Below are 21959 nucleotides of genomic sequence, written 5' to 3' on the forward strand. Positions count from 1 at the left end.
GCACCAAAACACAGTACACGAAATGGCGAGCGGCAGTAGACCTTCACAACAAGAAAACGTGAATATTCAGTGTTACAGGAAGTGCTGTGTGCTAAAATAGTCTACATTTATGTAGAAGAACGTGAGGAATGGCATAAGACGCAAAAAAATTGACTACTGGAGATTCTTTATTATAAGACGACACGCGTTTGGTCTTAAAGCCCGGTCCACACGCAACGATCTGTCTGCGCAGACATCGGCGCAGATGTCTGTACATGCAAAAGATCGCTGCAAATGTGATGTGTTCACACGACACAAACCCCAATCTATTACTCGCCCGCCATCTGTCGGTGTAGAAAAGAAATATCAGTGGCAAGCGACTACGCTCCCCGTAAACGTCAAAAATTTAATTCCGTTATTTTGAAATATAAAAATGGAGGAAGTTCTGTCGTGGTCTGTGTTCGCAACTTGTGTTGTAAAAAACATTCAGACCAACCGCAGGAAACAGAGAAAGTGGTCAAAAGGTATAGACAGTGGCTGCTAAAGCGAAAGCAGTTTTCTCACGTAAATTTACTGCGAGAGTTGCTGGGCGAACCTAACGACTGGCGAAATTATTTGCTTATGAGAAAAAATACTTGTATAGAGAAGGGCAATTTCTCCTCATGAACGCCTGGCGGTAACATTAAGATTCCTAGCAACAGGAAGGAGCTACAAGGATTTGGAATTTTCAACTGCAATATCGAAACAAGAGTTCAGTGAAATAATACCCGCAATTTTTCAATTAGAGCATTGTATGCTGTTGTCTTTTTGTCTCAGTCACTATATTCTTTACTTTAATCTTCCACAGACATGGGTGGTTTCTATATATTTCAATGAATTCACTTACAAACTCCCGAGAAGACTGACGAGTATCAGCCATTTTAATGCCCTGTGCGCACAAATACAAACACTAGACTGAGCAAACAGCTGTTTCGCGCCAGATTTGCGGCGATCTCCTGTCCACACGCTCCACCTTGTCTGCGCAGATGTGGTTTGAACCCACAGATTTGAGAGGTTTCGCTCAAACCTCCAACTCAAACTTCCAGGTTTGCACACACCTGAGGTTGGTGCAAATCTTCTGTCCACACGCAACGATCTGTCTGCGCAGATGTGATGTGCGCAGACAGGTCGTTGCGTGTGGACGGGCCTTAATAAGACTTCTATTACAGTCACACAAGACGGTATTAACCAAGCTGACTTGCCTCAAACTTTATTCTTGCAGCTATAGTTAGTTAGAACTACTGCTAAAGATCAGAACACTGGGTTTAGAGCAGTAATTCTCACGATACATCTTAAAATGTTCTCATTACTCTGACCAGCAATCAGGCGCATCGCTACTGCAGCAAGTGGATAATCTATGATGCGATTGTGTACCTTTGCCGTCTCAAAGTAATTGGTAGAGTTGTCTGCTGCCGGTGCGTAGAAAAATAAAATAGATAAAACCAAGGGGGTGGCTGGAGAAACTGTCAGGAATATGTTGATTGTAATTACGTAGTACGCGAAGTGTAAGTTTGGGAAAATTTTAAACTGGCTTGAAGTTATCGAACGTCTTGTGATATTAATATCTATAATCCTTATTGCTGCTGTTCAGTTTATTCTGAAGTGGTTCACTAGCTGACGAGACGTATGCATGGCAAAACTTGTAATGTGCCCTAAACTTTCTGTTATTGTAAAGGAAAACATATTTTGAACAGTTTTACTTCTGTTTTGTATCTCCACAGCCCCCGGCTCTGGTCTCTTGGGTCAGAATTTGTTCCCGCCATTGCGCGTACAGCTTTTTTATTAGAGGATACTGTAAAAAATACTGTTACTTATAAGGTTGAATTATGTCAGCATTTTTATTGTTATTCCGATATAATCCCTTTTATGTAGTTAAGATACTGACTGTTCCAATCTGTGAGATATTTCTTGGTGAGAGTCACATTTCTTGGGACATGTATATCAGTACTTGTTTGTGTTTTTCATAATGCTGCAGTGGAGCAACCCTATACCGTGTTGTAATTACTTTCTATGTTTAGCACTGACCTTGCAAACGACCTGTTCAGAACTTATTTGCTATCTTTTTGAAGTAGGTTTAGTTTTCATATATGTGAGTGAGATTACTTTTATGCGAATAGGAGATCAGAAGTCGGCGGAAACACGCATATATTACTGTGAGTGATACTGGTAATTGTTATAGATGACAAATGTTGGTATCAGACACGAATATTTTCAGTAACTCTTATATTTCAGGTTGTATGCGTCCCTAACATTCTCTATATTAGTGGCAGCCTTTACTCCTTTGGATATCTTTCTCGTCTACTTCTTCCACAAAGCTTTAGCTCAGCGCTAAAGAAATTATTGCCATGTGTAGTATTTTCTTATGTGCTCTTATTCGTTGTGGCAGACGGCTTCTTTCTCCATAAAATTTAGTTTATTGGAAATTATTTTCTTTGTGGAAGATTAAGATAAAGTCCAGTTAATAGAATCAATCATAAAATTTAATTTTTGGGGACATACAGTGAGAGTACATTCAGTGAGTAAAACTGCACATACATGAAGAACTGCAAACATTTTGTACTTAAATTCACAAATTGTTTACCTGATAAGGCACAACTCTCACTACTACTAATGGATTCACATGACAATAACAGCGTCCAGAACAAAAGGTTCCTACTTCAGAGATTAGTGAGAAATTTTTCTGGAGTAAAATGTGTTGTAGGGAAGGAGATGGGGTGGCTGGCCACTTAAAACTTGTGCTAAAAGGAATTCACTTTGTAGTTTCTGCTTCAACCAACACAAGTTTAAGACAGAGCAAATTAAAATAATGAAGAGAAGAAATGTATCAATTACTGATATGCCAATCTCATTTTAACTCTATTGTAAAGGAACTAGTAATTGTATAACATTTCATAGGAGAGCTAATATTGGCTGAAAGTTGTATAGAGCAGGGAGATTAAGATTCAGGAGTATAATAATGGTTTATTGCTAGTGCAGTATACAGATTATGTTTCTGTGAGCTGCTTGTCTTTCATTAATCTTTACTTGTTACACATCAGTTGAGGTTCACTTCCATGATGGGCTTGAAATAGAACAATGTGTAACTAAATGACTTCTCTCCAAAGTACATAGTTACACACCTTGTGTCCAGTATCAGATCTCTCAAACTGTACCATCAAAGTCGGTAATTCACTCTTGGCAGCAATCATTGCTCAAAAATGTACAATAAGTACAGAAAGTGCTGAACGATAGAAGGTCTAGCAAAAGGCTTTACCAACAACTGTGCACACTGAAACTAGTCTCAAACAAAAGTAACATCCCTAAAGATGGTACTAACAAGGAAAACTCATCATCACACGCCTCTCAGGTTTAGTGGTACAAGGGCTCATTGGACACCGACAAAAACTAAAAACAGATCAAGCATGGAAACGGGGCAAGTGTACTGGACTGTGAAGAAGAAGAAAAGCAAACTAGAAACAGTGAATGGTCCAAGAACAAGAAGTGCAATATAGAGCAGCTGGGTAAGCAAATGGCATTGTAGTTAAGTGGGTACAGTGTTGGAATGCTAAGTGGGTGAGCTCGTGTTCAAACCTCCCTCGCATCTTTTTTTTCTTTTTCCACTATTCACATAATTCAAATTTGTGTCTGTGTCGTAGGGTGACATCCGTTAGCAACAGCGTGGTGTAAGGTAGGGGACCTGTAATGAAAGTTGATTCTGCAAAGCTACTCTATTAGCTGCTGACGGCAAGTGGCTTTGATGGCAAGGCAACAAATCAACCAAATCCTTCACTGGAAAACATGTCTGGTGTGTCATACATGGCATTAGTGACAGTATATGTGTTATATGATATGAATCTCTTATCGACGGACGTAATTTGTATGCCTGGTGAGTGAGATATGCCTCCTTGCCTGCTATAGGTGTTTGTATGAATGTGAATGTGATCACTCCCAAGGAAATGGTGAAAACATAGTAGTTTGTCACATAAGCTGCAACAAATGAATGCAACAGTTTCACAGTAACACAGCTTCTCAGTGCTCATTTCAAAACATATGTTTTTGATGTTGCGTTGTGTTTTGTAAGTCTTGAGTCTTGAATTCCTTTGTTGTAACATAGTTCACAACTGTTTGTTGCCTTCATTTTTGTTAGATGTCGATGTGGTATCTCGCTTGCTCTCACTATTTATCACATTTACTTGTGACCGTAATGTGTTCTTTCCATATGACTTGTATTCCATAACCAATGTATAGTATAACAACTGGCTAGACTACAGAAAGAGAACACATTTCAGTGGCCGAACAGACAGTTCACAATGTTGTGAAAATAAATAAATAGGACAAGGGAGTTTTGAAGATGGTTCGCCCACTTGGCAGTCAAACACTATTACCACTTATCCACTATGCCTTTGCTGTTTCATGCTCCTTATAATTGCTCTTCTTGTTCTTGGACTGTTCACTGTTTTTATTTTTATTTATTTATTTATTTTCACACTTCAGTACAGCTTCTTGCTATTTTCATGCCTTGTTGGTGTTCAGTTTTTGACAGGCTATCCACTGGGCTGTATTACCACTAAATCTGAGGCGGTATGATGGGAGTTTCCCTTGTAAGAATTAAAACATCTCAGCCAGTCATGATATATTCAACTGTGGCAATGTCCCCCATCAAACTCTTGTTTGTGGTAACAGTGATCTATAGCTTAACCCAAGGTGTAAGATGGATTAGAAGGTTACAGCATGAAGTGAAATAAATGTTGTGGTAACAGGCAGATCTATAGCTCAGCCCAAGACCTATGTTCACCCATATTTAATGCATGCAATAAATAGCTAAAACTGTACTGTAGGTTCAGAAAATGTATACTGTGTAACAGACAAATCTTGGATGAGTTTTTAGTGCTTATTGTTTACATATATCATACATCAACTATGAAAAATACAAGGAGTGGAAAGAGGGGAGACACAGCAAGTCTTACAGCAATGGTTTGAAGAAAGAAAAGAATGAATTGTGTAGGCCTCAGTTTCTGTTCACTGTCCTGATGAACGGGGTGTGTCGGTGGCCTACGTATATAAACCTAATTCAAAATTATATGATGGACAACATATTATCATTCAGACAAATTTTTGAACAGGTTATGTGTAATCATCAACTTGATGAGTAGTTAATCGATCAATAACTAAACCTAGAGAATGTATACAAAATAAACAGCTGAGTAAACGCCAACTTTCATATCCTTCTGGCATATAGTAGTGTCCACTACAGTGGACAGCTGTCAGTGGTCGCTTCTGTGGGTTTTTCAATCAGTCTTGAGGCTGGAAATACACAGAGTCCACTGCAGTGGGCACTCCCTACTGGTGTTGTACCCTGCATGCATTTACAGCCTCATGACTGAAATAGCAGGAGAAGTCCAGTCCACTGCAGTGAAAATGGTGCACCACAGGGAAATATTGGTCCACTGAATAAAAGTATTGCGAGCGTGTAGGTAAATTATGTATCATCACAAGTTTTTGTGAATATAGGTCATGAATCTTGCAACAAACTATTTACTTTATGCAAAAAGAAAATTCTCTTGAGAAACCTAAAATGAGAGAGAATTGATGACCAGTTCTCACCTTGAGAAATATCTGTTCTGCCAATACAAACACTTAAATTACACACACTATCCTAACTTTCAGAACTCCTCCTATGGTCTGGGTAATCTATCCCTCTCTCCTGGCAAAGGAATAATTACTTCCTTCCATTTATTTTCTTGGTACATAAAATTTACTGGGATACTGGAACTACTTTTGCTGTTGCCACTGTCATCCAAATGTCTCTACCACAAAAATTAAATAATTCATATTGAGCTACTTTTATACTGTGAAATACTTCTGGTATAGTGTTGCAGTATTTATAAATTAATAGCTGCAACTGCTATTTACAGGGCCCAGTTAACTGTGCAGTAGCTCTTCAAGATTTATGTAACCGTATTCTTTGACTCGAAAAGAAAAGTATTTGTGTAGTAGTATTCATATCTGACTTAATTGTTATGTTCTCGTTACCATCTGTAAACAACTGGTGTGTCAATAGTTGATCAATGTTTTATGTTCTTTATTGAAAAATCCTTGAAACTTAGTAGTCCACCAGAATGAAAGTAAGAAATTCCCTCTCTAATGAATTCACTGTTGATAGTATGTTAACCGATATTTCCCTTGCTCTTTTTTTATTTTTTTACAGTGAGACATAAGGCTTGTCTTTTATGTGTTAATTCATTTCAACAGTGGGCTTACCAGTTAATATTTTAACAGGGTACAATAGTTAACCAAGGAACACAAAACGCTACTGAACATTTGGAGGCAGGTTTGTGGGTCTCTGAAGCTATCATGTGGAACTGTGGCCCTAAACTTATTTATTAACACTGCAGGCCCTTCAATTTCAATCATGACTTATCAGCTGAAATTTAACTATTTTGTGGTAGAACATGCTTGGCCTATGAATAAGACTTTTTTTTTTTGCATATATTGCTCAAGTAGATACAGCAAATTGATGCACACCTGCACATTGTGGCTCGTATGTCCTATAGACAATGCCAACAACTCAGTCAAGGTTCAGGTTTACCCCTAAGCAGAGTTTGTTGTTGGTTCACTTCTCTGCTATTACAATGACCACACACTTGTGTACTGCTGAGTTGCTGGAAACATACCCTTTCTGTATATGAGATGCTTTTCCAGCATGACAGAGCACCATTCCAAATCTACGTGTCAACAACCATCTTGTAGCTGCATTTCCTGGATTCTAGAGTAAAAGAAGAACTACCCTCCTCCCAGCCCACCTCTTTTTAGATCTCTTGAAAAAATTCCTGAAGAGATAGCTAAAATATGGTTGTCCATGAAACTTTTGTGAGCAGGGACATGAAGTTGTTACTTTATAAGCTTTCCCAATGGAATAACTTATGATACTCTTCTCTAGTTTGCAACTGTGTCTCACCTGAATATGACAGCTGGTTGGTTGGTTGATTGATTTTGGGGAGGGTATCAAACAGCAAGGTCATCAGTCCCAGTGGGTTAGAAAAGGGTGGGTAAGGCCGTCAGCCATGCCCTTTCAAAGGAAGCATCCTGGCATTTGCCTGAAGCGATTTAGGAAAATCATGGAAAACCTAAATCAGGATGACTAGACACGGTTTCTGAACTGTTGTCCTCCTGAATGTGAGTCCAGTGCACTGATCACTGTGCCACCTTTCTCAGTGCAGATGGCAGCCAGATGGACTGTCGAAATATTGTGGCAACTTTACTTGATCTTCAAGTAAAGTTGCCACAATATTTCGACAGTCCATCTGGCTGCCATCTGCACTGAGAAAGGTGGCACAGTGATCAGTGCACTGGACTCACATTCAGGAGGACAACAGTTCAGAAACCGTGTCTAGTCATCCTGATTTAGGTTTTCCATGATTTTCCTAAATCGCTTCAGGCAAATGCCAGGATGCTTCCTTTGAAAGGGCATGGCTGACTGCCTTACCCACCCTTTTCTAACCCACTGGGACTGATGACCTTGCTGTTTGATACCCTCCCCAAAATCAATCAACCAACCAACCAGCTGTCATATTCAGGTGAGACACAGTTGTTGCTGTGTCTCATTGCTTAACTGATCATCGAAATCTTCTGCAACTAAGTATTTTTTTAAATACAGGTCAGTGCAAGGTTCCACGACTTGCTCAGATGATAGCCCTTGTTCCTGTTAATAAGAATATCAGCCAACCTAATTTCATTCAGAATGCAGCCCCAGTAATGAGAAGGGGCAGCAACCACCTGTCTCATGTTTCATTGTGTGCCTTAGCTAAGCAATGCTCCACCAATGAGGATTTTTCCATTTTGTTGTGATTGTATAGAGGTGATCCACACGTTTCCTCAGCAGTATGAATAATTTCAGTATTATATACTTTACCACAGTTACATGGAATCTTGTAAAAGCTGAGCTTCCTTTGTGCCAGATAGTCTTTAACAGAACCTAAAAGTTTATTAATCTTGGATAGCACATGTTGCTGTCCTGCCATATGCTGGGAGTGTATGAGCTAAAAAAGGGATAATTTTAGGAAATTTTAACATTGAGACCACATTTTGTATGTCAGCCAAGATTAATGTCCTCTTTGGACCTGTTTAAGATAACCTGGGGCTAAGGAAGCTGTTTTTTTTTTTAAATTTTTTTTATATATAAATAAGATTCCATGCTACTGTGTTAAAGCATACACTGGTCAAATTATTCAGTTGGTTGAGAACAGACATGTGGAGCACTGCTGCCACACGAGATTACAACATACCAAAATATCTGGTCGTGGTGTAGCATTGCGTATCGAAGGGGGGCCAATAAAAGATGAAACAATGCACTGATTTGCATTACATCAAGATGTTCTCAATTGACAGAAAATATCAATGGTTAGTTATGACAACACATTGTTTTTGTTTGCCTTCCCCACCAGCAGCAGCACTACAGTCTTTTCCGATGTTAGCAACATTCATGGCACTTGTTGTATGTGATAAGTAATCTGTGCTGGCATATGAAAGGGTGTCGGTTCCAATTTACCACAATTTGGCAAGACTCGACAACAGCAGCGTCTCACCTGCAGATGACAGACAGGTGGTCTGTTAAATATTGTATCAACATGACTTCATTCAGCTGCAAACTTGAGAAGTATATGGACATGGAATAACTTGCCAGCAATCGTTGAGATATGTGTAACACAACAGGGACATTGTAAAGAGTGTAGCATATTATTGCGCACCAATTTCTTATGTGTCTTGTAGCTCATGGCCATCACTGTGAGTATTTTATGTCAGAGCTGTGAATAGTGAACCATTAATATACACCTGTAAATGTCAGTACTGAAGCAAGTTTATGTACAAGTGCGTAAGTAATATATAAAAATCTGTGTAATTAGTAAATGGATGACATTAAAGTAATTAAAAAACAAGAAGACATAGAGTTGTCTGCAAAGCTTACATATTTGGTTTAGCATTTCAAGAAATTATCCACACAGTCCCACACCTCATTGATATCCTGGTGTGATGGTTTATTACTAACAATCATAAATATATATTTTTACATTGAAATGAAACTTAAGACATACAAAGAAAGAGGGTACTTCATTACCTTAATTCTTGTGTTTATGAAATCATATACACATTGAACTTCAAATGACACATGCTCCACAGGTACAAATTTAGCATTGTGGAAAGCTACATTTTGCACTTTAATATTTTATTACATTTTGCATCTGTCTTTAGAAACTACTTCCACAAATGTCAATACAACATACTACAAGGTGTACAACTTTGTTTCTGCCATTTTTACACAACATTTGAGGCTTTAATGAAACAAATTGGTTAAACAAGAATCATTCAAAGTATTTTCCATCGCTGGTCACTACTTTCTCCCATCTTTCAGGCAGTGTATGACTCCCGCGTCGAAAAAATTGTTCATCTTTTGAAGCGATCCACGAATCGAACAAATTTGTGACTTCTTCATGAGATTGGAAGTGTTGGTCAGCCAGGGCATGCGCCATTGATCTAAACAGGTGATAGTCAGAGGGAGCAATGTCTGGAGAACACGCGGGTGGGGTAGGAAATCCCGTTTTAACGTTTCCAAGTACGTTTTGACCTCTTTGGCAACTTGGGGTCGAGCGTTGTTGTGCTGCAAAATCACTTTATCGTGCCTCTCACTGTATTGCGGCCATTTGTCTTTTAATGCTCTGCTCAAATGCATTAACTGTGTTTGATAATGAGCACCTGTGATTGTTTCACTTTGTTTTAACACTTCATCGATTCCGAGCTGGTCCCACCAAATGCAGAGCATGATCTTGGAGCCGTGAATATTCGGTTTGGCTGTCAACTTGGAAGCATGGCCGGGATATCCCTGTGATTTTTTGTTTTTAGGGTTATGGTAATGAACCCATTTTTTGTCTTCGGTCACAATGCAATGCAGAAGTCCCTACCGTTTTTGCCTCTGAAGCAACTGTTCACAAACATACAAATGCCGTTCAACATCTCTTGGTTTCAGGTCACACGGGACCAAAGTACCTTCATTCTGAATCGTGCCCATAGCCTTGAGATGTTTGGAAATGGCTTGCTGTGTCACTCCCATTAATTGTACCAATTATTCTTGAGTTTGACGCGAGTCTTCACTCAGCAATGTCTCCAATTTTGCATCTTCGAAAACATTCTCTCTTCCACCACTAAGCCAGTCTATGACATTAAAATCACCGTTCTTGAAGCATTGACACCACTCACAACATGTTCTTACACTAATAGCATCCTTACCATACGTACTTGAGAGCATTCGATGAGACTCAGCCACTGTTTCTTCATATTAAAACAAAACAGTAACACCTCCCGCAAATGAAGAGAATTAGGCTCGTAAACTGACATTTTCAATCAAGAACAACTTTATGATACACACAAATCAACTAATGTTTGAATGAGGTTATGTTGACCGAGGTCCAAGCTTACTGCCTGACATCTGCAATTTTTTTTTTTTTTTTTTTTTTTTTTTTTTTTTTTTTTTTTTTTTTTTTTTTTTTTTTTGACCGTTGTCGCCACTTTTCGGCAAAAGGCAGAAGCAAAGTTGTACACCTTGTATCTATTTTATATCATAATGTAAACAGGATCTCCAACACTTAAATGCACCTCGTCCATTATTTATTTTGTTTGTTATGTTAAGTTAGCTAATAAATGTGATTATGTACATGTAATTGTTTTCAATATTATGAGAAGGAAAGTTGCTACGCACCATGTTGCAGAGATGCTGAGTCGCAGATAGGCACAACAAAAAGATTTTCACACTTAAAGCTTTCGGCCAGACCAGTGTGATTTCAGTTGCCTGAGACTGCAGTCGTGTGTATGTTGCGTTTGTGGGAGTGTGTGTGTGCATATGTGTGTGACTATTGTTGACAAAGGCCATTGGCCAAAAGGTTTAAGTGTGAAAATCTTTTCGTTGTGCCTATCTTTGACTCAGCATCTCCGCTATATGGTGAATAGCAACTTTCATTCTCATTATATTGTACATTCCATCTTGGATTTTCCATTGTTTGATTTGTAATTGTTTTCACTTATTTCCTATTACATTTTTCCAACTCACATCGACATCTGTGACTGACCTGTGCTGTTTCTTTCCTTCAGTGCATATATAAACCTGTGATTGACCTACATAAAAGATCCATCAATGACTAAATGTCTGTTCAAAAACCATGATGGTTTCTTGTGCTCAAAAGGTAAAGTGCGACAGTTTGTGCTAATCTCATATTATTCAATTCCAAAAAAGCACAAATAACTCACTGCCACCAAAAATACGCATTATTGTCGTGTACTAATGCAACACTGTGTGTAAAATTTTTGTGTTCCAACTGAAAAATGTGACTGAAGAAAGAACACAGTAAACTAACCAAGAAGCTCAGTTTAACATGTTTCACACCCAGTACGCTCGCTTATTGTGTTGACTTGGAAGAGTAGGATGCTACTCATTTCCCAGTTCGTATACTCTTTGTAAGGATATTTGTTGCTTATAATAAAAATTGTTTCTGATTAATTTACAAAATCAGAATATAAGGCACTAAAATAATTTGTATGTAGACCTCATCTCCATTACGGTTTATAGTTGGCTTCTATAACCTGGTACAAAGGTATTCAGCAAGTATTAAAGAGAGAAACTGCTCTGGGGGAAAACTGTTAGTAGGACAAGTTTGGTACTTATATGGCTTTAAGTTGGCATCACTGAGCCCTGATCAGCTGATATATCAACATTATTTTGTTTATAACCTCAAAAATACATTTTAAGATGGCATGTCTGCTTGAAATGTCCACATCAGTTGAATAACGTTCTGTTGTTTGTTTTTTACTTGCTGAAGGTGAGAAACCAAGTGAATATATACTGTAGAATGTCTGAAGTTCATGGTGAAGGTTGTATGAATTGCGCAAATTTTTACAGTTGAGTCGAGCAGTTCAAAAATGGTCATGACAAACGCCATTGTGGCCAACCAGTTGCTGTTTCAACTCCATCACTTGAAAGTCGAACTGATGACATTATTTGTGCTGACCGCCATGTGGCTGTGGAAATGGTAGTTGATAAAGTTCAAGTTAGTATTGGTGCAGTTAATAACATTACCTGTAAGAATCTGAAGTACCACAAAACACGTACAAGATGGGTCCCAAAGGAGTTGACGCGGCTACACAAGGAAATAAGGTTGAGCTAAAGGAATGTTATGAAAGAGAAGGTGGGCATCTCAACAAAATTTTGACTTGTGATGAAACTCGGGTTCACTATTATGAGCCAGAATCAAAGAGACAAAGCATGGAGTGGAAGCACACCATCTCACCTGTCAAGAAAAAATTCAAAACTCAAGCATCAGCAGGAAAAGTCGTGTTGACGGTGTTTTGGGAATACTGAAGGTCCAGTTTTTTCTGATTATCTTGAAGAGCTGCGTGCAATGAACAGCCACTACTACATGAATTTGCTTTTAAACAAGGTGAAGCCAGTCATGAGAGAGAGACGACGTGGATCTCAAGAGGAGAGGTATGATTCTCCAGCAAGACAACGCACGTCCTCATATTGCTCAACCAACCGATGAAACCATTGACAAAATGGGCTGGGAAGTACTGTCTCATCCCCCTTACAGTCCTGATTTAGCACATAGTGATTTCCATTTGTTTGGTGCACTGAAGGAGGCATTACATGGGAAGAGGTTCCAGGACAATGAGGACGAGGACGTGAAAAAGTTTGCGAGGAAATTGATTCAAACATCAAGATAAAAAGAGTTCTTTGCAGCTGGAATAAAAAAGCTTGTAGCCCATTGGAACAAGTGCATAAATTTTGAAAGGGATTATGTTGAAAAGTAGAAACAGTATTTTTTTGTAAATATAAATGCTTTTTTCTCCAGACCAATTTGTCTCTGTAATTGTTGAATGAGCCTCATATATTTATGCCAGGGCTTTTTACAATCTTGGAAGCACTTCTTGAACTCACTTTTCATTATGGTGTTCAGCTCCTTCAGTGATTCTGTTTTCATCTTGTCAATGATGGCAAAACAATATCTTTTTATGGTTCTCTTCAGCCTCAAGAATAGCAAGAAGTCACGGGAGGGGGGGGGGGGCGGTGGCTTGGTGAATACAGTGGCCCAGGCAACATAACAGGTTTGATTTTCACTAAAAAATCAGACAGAAATTGAGTTGTGAGCAGGAGCATTATCATGATGCAATTTCCACAAGTGATTTTGACACAATTCTGGTCATTTTCTTTGGATTACGTCAGATAAATAGCACATAACTTCCAGGTAGTATGCCTTATTGACCATATGACTATAAGGCAGGAACTCATGATGCACTATCTCACTGTAATCAAAAAACAGTGAGAAGAACCTTCACATGTGATTGAACTTGAAATTTTTTGGTCTTAGCTCTGCAGGCAGTTTCTCTTGGGGTGATCTGGCCTTATTTCAATGTCATACCTGTATCCTCATTTTTGTCACCTATTGTAACCTTGCTGTCAAATTCGTTTGGCAATCTCTGAGCCGTGTTTATGTAACACAGTTTTTGGTCAAACTTTAACAATTCCAGAACAAACTTTGCTGCTACACATTTCGTGCTTAGAACCTTTGAAAATTGCTTGGCATCAACCAAAGGGTATGCCGACAACATCAGCAACTCCTCTGATGGTGATTCAGCAATTTCTAGAACCATTTTTTTTACTACTTCTACATTGTTGTCAGTAATTGATGTGCTAGGGTATCCAGGGCAGTTACTGTCTTTGGTGTCTTCTTGACCCTCTCCAAAATATTTATACAACTCATAAAACATTGTCTTACTCACAGTACATTCACCAAAAGCCAAGTCAACATTTTGAATGTGGTGCTGAACTTTATTCCATTTTTAAGCAAAATTTAATGCACATTCTTTGATTTATCTTTTTCAAAAATAAAAATTCGTCAAGCACTTGAAAACATGCATAACCTTTTTGTCTGTCAACAATAAACTAAACACTCAAACAGCTGAAAATGCAAACATGCATAAGGAACATGTGTACTAATACGATTAAGAAAAGTATGAAAATTGGATGTATAAGGTGAGCGAAATTAAAAAAATTCCTGTTACTTTTTTATCACACTTCACAGTCTAATTTCTGTCATCATACCAATTTTGCCCTCTATGGATCTCTAGTAAAACTGCTGTAACCTTTCACACCACATCTGCAGAAAATTTTGTTTCTCATTAGTCTGCTTGATTTTCAGCATGATGCTAAACACATCTCACACACACATGTTGATTCCCTTCTGTTCCAGTTTTTGCTCATTCAGTGGTACCCTACCCTACCCGACCTTACCCTACCAACCCATGCTATCCTCCAGAGGTTCATTTCCAGAAATTTGTTTTTTTTCAGATTAAGGCCTATGTTTCATTTGAGGTATGTTAAGAAAGTAAGTGTATTTGGTGAAAAAGAAAAAGATATTGTTGATACACTTGTTGACTATTTTTCCACATAACTGCCATCCTGTTCTGTGCATATGGTGAGCCATGGCACAAGCTTATTTATACCCTCCTCAAAGAACTCTCTTGCCAGTTCCTTCCTCCCACTTCAGAGCCTCTTTCTGCACCTGCTTGTTGGTTGAAAATTAGTTCCACTCACGTGTGCCTTCAGAGAGGGAAAAGACGATAATCTGAAGGCGTCAAATCAGGGGGAAAAGGGGTGGTGGTTCAAAACATCCCAACTGAATGAGACCCAGAGCATCTTGGTGGCTAATTCTGTGTACGGCTGGACGTCCTCGTGCAACAAGCACATCCCTCTTGTCAGCATTCCCCTCCCCTCCTTTTGTTTCGAACACTCCTTTTGAGATTTTAGGGTCTCACAAAATTATTGAGATTAATGGTCCTCCCCTAAGCCAGAAATTCGACCAAAATGATGGCTTTTCAGTACCAAAACATTGAGGCCCTGACGTTTTTGCCTGAAATTGTTTTTGAATTTTTTGGTTGATAGGGAATTGGTGTGACTACTGTCTTTTTGTCTTAGGCATATAATAAGCTACCATGTTTCTTCTCCAGACACAATAGAGCTCAGAAAATCCTCACCTTCCAATTCAAGTCATTCGACAAACTCACAGCTGCTATTAACCCGATTTTTCTTGTGCTGTTCTGTCAGCTATTTTGAGACCCATCTTGAGCATGATTTCCAGCATCCCAGCATTTCTGTGTCTCATATAAGAGAGTGCTGGAGAGTTACGGAAATATCGCAGAAATATCCACTGTCAATCTGCAGTCTTCACGAACAGTTCCCTCGATTTTTTTTTTTTCACCAATTCATCAGTCTTTGACTTCTATGTTCAGCATGAACATTTGTTCTGCCTCCACTAAACTCCTTGCACCAATTACACACACTTTCTGTTCATAACACCTTAGCCGTAAAACTTTTGATTCACAAAAAAAAATTGGTAGGTGTTATTCTTTCCATAAGTAGGAAATGGATCGCAGCTCATGGCTCGCACTTGGTGGGATTTCTTATTGAAAACACGCAACTGGACACTACAATGTGAGTTTACATACTATGATGTTTCAGCGATGCTTGCTCTGATCATGGTATCCCCCTTTACCACTCAGTGAAGCCAAATCTCAAAAAACAAAAAGACCACAGCCTGTTATGGTCACAGTACACTTAATATCTGAACAAGTCTCATACTAGTAAACTTCTTTTTGGGGAAATGCTCTATACCTGTGCTTCCCTCTTTGCTTCAATTGTTACACCATATTGTTCTACCAAGATATCGGTATTTTTTTACTTCGGCTATGTTGTCCACAATTTCGATGCCAAGTTTCTGCTACTCCTCATTACGTTCATTTTTTTTTTTTTTTTTTTTTTTTTTGTTTCCTTTCCATCCATATTGTGTACTTGGTAAACTATTATTCCATTCAACATACCCTGTAATTCTTCCTGACTTACAAAGAAGACAGAAGTGTCCTCCGTGAATCTTATTATAGATTTCCTGTCACTCTGAATATTAGTTCCACAACTGTACCTTTCTTTTATTTCCTTAATTGCTTCTTCTATAATAGAAGAAACAATACAGGAGAAATACTGCAGCTTTGCTGTATGCTCTATTTAATCTGAGCACTCTTCACTTGATATTCAGTTCTTATTAGTATCCTCTTGGTCTTGTGCATATTGTATAATATCAATCTTTCCCTATAGAATATACCTACTTTTCTGAGGATTTCAAAAATCTTGCACTATTTTACGTTGAATCCTTCTGCTCATTTGACAAATCATATAGCAGTGTGTTGATTTTTCATAGACTTGTTTCCATTATAAAGTGTAACATCGGCACTGCCTCTGTAGAACCTTTCCTAAATCCAACTGGTGTCATTAACATAAACTTAATTTTCTTTTCCATTCTTCTGTATGTGCCTCTAATCAGCATCTCGGATGCATCTGCTGCCAAGTTGACTGCCCTTGCTAATCTTGAGATTGTGTGGAATATATTCTTCTGAAAGTCTGATTCTGAACACTCATATGACACAAGACATAAAGAAAACTTTATGCTCACCTCTCATCACTTAAAACTATGTGCACAGACTCCTCAGTATATAGCCATGAAAATCACAACACAATAAAAGGGTGCGACATAATGAATATGAAGATAAATATTTTAAAAAGCAAGTTGCATGATACTTTGAGCCGGATCCCTAAAATGGAATAAAAATTTATGATAGTTATAGTAGATGTAAATACTGCCGTGTTTCCTTACAAGTCTAATTTGTCAAAAACTGACTCTAATATAAAATACTCTCTGTCCTCCGAATCAACACCCATTTTTTCTTCTTCCATGTTAATGGAGAATTGATCCCCCTTGTAGAGGCTCTCAGGGTACTGTTCCTGTCTACCTGCTCTGAATTGCTGAGAGCTTTTCTTTTAAATTATCTAACAGTTTTTTTTTTTTTTAATTTTCTACTGCTAATCCCTCTTCGCAACTGCCATTTATTTTTCAATTTCTTCACAATTTTTCTGCAGCCATTTTGTTTTAGCTTCCTTGCAATTTTTATTAAGTTAATTTATAAATGACTTAAATTGCATGTGTTATTACAAGGCAACACAATGACTGGCCAATATACATTTTCAGGAAGTGAAATTCCAAGTGCAGCCAATAAACTCACATAAAAGTCAACACAAGTAATTTTCTCTACCTCTATGTTTGTCTATTGCCAGTATTTTGAATTTTTCCCACAGAAGATAAATAATGACCAGCCATTCCATCTCCTTACAGTTTTTGAAATTTACAGTTTCCTCAAGTGACACTTTCTTTGTGATATGTGATTTATTCATATCATTACGTACAATTTTCAAATCATTTGATTTGATGTACAGGAGACATGTCAAGGTTTACAAAAGAAACTTTTTTCACTTTTTTAAGAGAAATACAAAAGTTTACATTATATTTTACATTTCTAAGTTACAGCTACACATGTACGTAAAATAATACATGTAATACAATCCCTGTGTTCAAACCGTGAAGCTGTCCTCAATGAATTCATCGACAGAATAATAACACTTTTCCACCAGAAGAGTAAAGAGCAATCTTTTCAGTGAATCAAATTCCATTTTAAATATATTTTATTTTATTTAAAATTTTTAACGCCATATACGCTGGTGTTTGGGCATAAAGTTTTAAACGATGTGTTGGAAGTTTGAAGTTATATTGTTGTATTCCTTTCCTCTCCCAGACATTTTTGTATTTCCTTCTTTCACTTATCAATTGAAGGATTTCTTCTCAAAATAAATTAATTAGATAGACAAAAAAATCTACTCACAAAGTGGCGGCAGAACACACACATAAAAGGAGGCTGTAATTAGGCAAGCTTTCAGAGCCAGTGGCTCCTTCAGGAAGAAGGGTTGAAGGGGAAGGAAGATGGGTGAAGGAAAAATGACTGGAGAGGTCTAGGAAAAGGGGGAAAATTTTGGAAAGTCACCCAGAACTGTGGGTCTGGGGAGACTTACTGGTGGATGGGATGAGAAGGAAAGACTCGGAGGAGGATTTCTTCTGTTCACAATTTCATCCAGGACTCTTGTATTGTATTGTATTGCCCAAGCCAAGTATTTACATGGAGTACTTTACTGAAAACAAGGGAGGTTTAAACCTGGATAACCACTTAACTTTAAAGGAGCCTTTTTACTGTAATCCCATATGAGAGAGAGAGAGAGAGAGAGAGAGAGAGAGAGAGAGAGAGAGAGAGAGAGGCTACCACGTTCTTTGGCTACTAAGCTGTCCTCATAATTCTGTTGCCTCTTGTGCATAACTGGCAGAACTACACTGAAGAGCCAAAACATTGTAACTACTTACTTAATAACATATTGTTCTGCATTTGGAATGCAATATAGCATGGATTTGACAAGTCTTCAGTAGGTTTCCTTAGGTGTGTGGCACCAAATGTCTACACACGGGTTATGCAGTTCCCATAACATAGAGGCTGGTGGTTTGTGGGCACAGAGCTGGTGCGTAATTGCATGTCAGATGTGTTCTATCAGGTTCAGTTCAGCCAAATTTATGACCAAGCCGTCAACATGAATTCACTAACAAGCTCCTCGAAATCACAGTAGCAAGGGTCTTGCCTTGCGAAATGGACAGTTATCCTGCTAGGTGATGCCACCACTGTCGGAGAAGACATCAAGCATACAGTGATACAGATGGTCTGCAATAATACTAACTTAGTCCACAGCCATCATGGTGCTTTTGATTACTATCAGAGGCTCCTTGGAAGCCCATGTGAGGGTACTCCATGTTATCCCCACTGTCCTCCATCCAGGCACAATGCGTGTTTCGAACAACTGTTCGCCTGGATGATGGCGTTTCGACACACGGCCATTGACAGGTGTAACAAGAAACGTGATTCATCTGATCAAAAACACAGTACCTGTGAACCACAGTCCAATCTTGATGATCCCATACCCATTGCAATCATAACTGAAGATGTTGCTGGAAGCTGGGAACACATAGGGGTCATCCACTGAGGATCCCCAACTTCAGCAATGTACACTCAACAGTGTGCTCCAAAACATATGTGGCTGCACTAGTATTGCACTCAAGCATCACATCTGCCACAGATTGTCAATTATTGTGCTACAAAGACAGGACAAGCCTATGACCTCTACATTCTGTAAGAAGGTGTGGGTACACAGCACTTTGTTGCCTATTCATGAATCTACTGATCTTCAATCACTTTCCACAGATGCCGATGACAGCAGCATGTGGAAACCTGACCAGCTTCACCATTTGTGGATATCTGTTCTCAGGCGCTGGGCCATAACAATCTGCTCTTCTCGTTTTGAAGTCCCTTATGTAAGTGAATTTTTGTGGCCCTTATCATACTGAGAAAGATTCCCCACTTTGTTCTGATTATCTACTTCACTAAAAAGTCATGTACTCACTCTGTAATCCCAGAAGGAAGAATATTCAAGACACCCAGAATATCCTTCTTGTTACTTTGTGACGGGGTGCTAAATTCATTTTGACAAACACTGATACTGTCATTCTCTTGAGACAGCTTTCTTGTGAGATTGCTGATTGTACTGTGATTGCTGAATATAATTTTAGCTCCCTTACATGCAAATGAGAAAAAAATCTGCCCTTCAAGACTTTCAGTGGGAAACTCCAGGTATAATTGTTAACACGTTTTTACTACTGAGATAAGGCATATACTGCCAGCATTGATCAAATTTAGTGTGGGTATCTGCTTGTCATCTTGTTCGTTTCTGCCTGCATTTAATAATTTTTAGTGCACTAGACTGTTTTTTATATATCAGTTGAGGTTCAGCACAAGAGCGGTCCTTGTGCTTCTTTGGTGTAAGCAGTTAATGATACAGCCATATTTTTGCAAATGGTTGTATGCTAGATGATGTGCAAAAAGTGATAGATTATGAAAATTACATCAGTAGGTGACAGATGGATCAGATTTCCTAGATTGCATGCATATATGTATCAGCTTTGCTGCCATAGTCTTGCAACATTTTACAATTGTCATTTGTCTTACAAAATTTCAAAGTAAGATAGACTAAAATTTTTTCTGTTTGGTAAATTGGACATGCATTATATTATTTTCACACAAAATTAGAATGAATGACTGTTTAACTGTCACAAAATACTTGATTAACTTTGTATGTAGTGCTGTTTGTGGTCTGTGAGACACTTAGCACCACATCACTCCTCTCACAAAACTGACTGATTTTCAATATTTCATATAATTGTGCACCTAATTTAAAATGCTCAATATATGTTAAAGGTTTCATACAGTAAGACAAGTATTACTGTTAGAAACTGTGTAACATGTCTTAAGATAGAGTAACTCACAGCACTGTTGTAACATTAGTTGCAAAAGTTCATTGAATCACATCAAGGGCTCATAATAGTAATTCAATTATCACAGCATATTGTTACAAAGACACAACATAAAAGGATAAGAAAAAGGAACATAATTTGACGAACTCTCAAACTGTAAATGAGAGGGCGGGGAACACTACATTCATGTAGGAAATAAGTAACGGCACTTCAGACAATGATCTGTTGCTGAGCTTTCATGCTCTTTTTCATTGAGGGTAGGTAATCAAAAAGATGACAGTGTTGTTGTCATTTCACATTCCCATGTACTTGGAGTCTTCAAATGTGTCAACACTTTTATAGTAATGAAGATAATAAATTTCTGACAATATGATGTAATTGGATAGGTAAAAAAATCTGCTCACCAATCAGTCGCAATTGGCAGGTTGATAGACACGCAAACAAGCACAAACATACACACAAAATTCAAGCTTTCGCAACCAACGGTTGCTTCGTCAGGAAAGAGGGAAGGAGAGGGAAAGACGAAAGGATGTGGGTTTTAAGGGAGAGGGGTAAGGAGTCATTCCAATCCCGGGAGTGGAAAGACTTACCTTAGGGGTGTGTGTGTGTGTGTGTGTGTGTGTGTGTGTGTGTGTGTGTGTGTGTGTGTGTGTGTGTGTGTGTGTGTGGGGGGGGGGGGGGGGGGGGGAGCGAGTGTATACCTGTCCTTTTTCCCCCCTAAGGTAAGTCTTTCCGCTCCTGGGATTGGAATGACTGCTTACCCTCTCCCGTAAAACACACATCCTTTCTTCTTTCCCTCTCCTTCTCTCTTTCCTGACGAAGCAACCATTGGTTGCGAAAGCTTGAATTTTGTGTGTGTGTTTGTGTGTCTACCAACCTGCCAGTGCTTTCGTTTGGTAAGTCACATCATCTTTGTTTTTAGATATATTTTTCCCACGTGGAACGTTTCCCTCTATTATTTTTAGCTATGCAAGCTTACAGAGCCAGTGGTTCCTTCCTCTGGCAGAACAGTTGAAGGGGGAGGAAGAGGGGTGAAGGAAAAGGATTGGAGAGATTTGGGTAAAGTGGAAGAGTTCCAGAAAAGTCACCCAGAACCCTGGTGAAGGGAGGCTTCCTTTCTCATCCTGTCTGATAAGTATCCCCTGACATGGGGTTCTGTGTGACTTTTCTGAATTCTACCCCTTTATATAAAACTTGTTTATGGTGATACACATATTTGCCTATGTTATTAGGCGACCCAAGAAGAGTAAGAGAATTATTATTTACAACAAGAACACTCTGTGTGTAAACTCTACCTGTTAAATTATAAATTACGTAAGTTTATATTTTACAAATGTTCCTTCAAACATTTTAGGTTTTGTGAAATGTGCTTATTTAATGAGTTGACTAGCTGGATGGGTTATAATTAGTTGATATGATACGAAAAAAAAGACTCAAATCTCACAAAGAAACTGTATTGTTGATAAGCGTTTATTTCAAAGTGCCAGATAGTTGGCAATGTTTGTCGACTATGAAAATAATTATTGATATTGAAAAGCACAAATTTGGAGGAATCAACAATGCGTTCATAAGGTTAGTCTGAAATCCAAAAATTCTAGTTTGGAGCCATTACTAACAACTCTGAATAAAAATGCT

The 21959-nt window shown here is 38.4% G+C and overlaps 1 protein-coding gene across 5 annotated transcripts in view; it reads left to right on the forward strand.

Moving 5' to 3' along the window:
• Nucleotides 1-1159: 1159 nt before the first annotated feature.
• LOC124777997 (mitochondrial import inner membrane translocase subunit Tim21) overlaps nucleotides 1160-21959 on the forward strand; it is a 51873-nt gene continuing 31073 nt past the window's right edge. The window contains exons 1-2 of one of the 5 annotated variants that reach the window (XM_047253566.1): nucleotides 1375-1523; nucleotides 19219-19328. The gene's annotated coding sequence lies outside the window, so the exon portion shown is untranslated. Of the gene's footprint in view, nucleotides 1200-1316; nucleotides 1524-2051; nucleotides 2172-19218; nucleotides 19329-21959 lie in introns of those variants that run through there. The other 4 variants (XM_047253570.1, XM_047253567.1, XM_047253565.1 and 1 more) reach the window with 4 other exon arrangements.

The sequence above is a fragment of the Schistocerca piceifrons genome, chromosome 2 (genome assembly GCF_021461385.2).
Source record: "Schistocerca piceifrons isolate TAMUIC-IGC-003096 chromosome 2, iqSchPice1.1, whole genome shotgun sequence".
Classification (NCBI taxonomy): Eukaryota; Metazoa; Arthropoda; class Insecta; order Orthoptera; family Acrididae; genus Schistocerca; species Schistocerca piceifrons.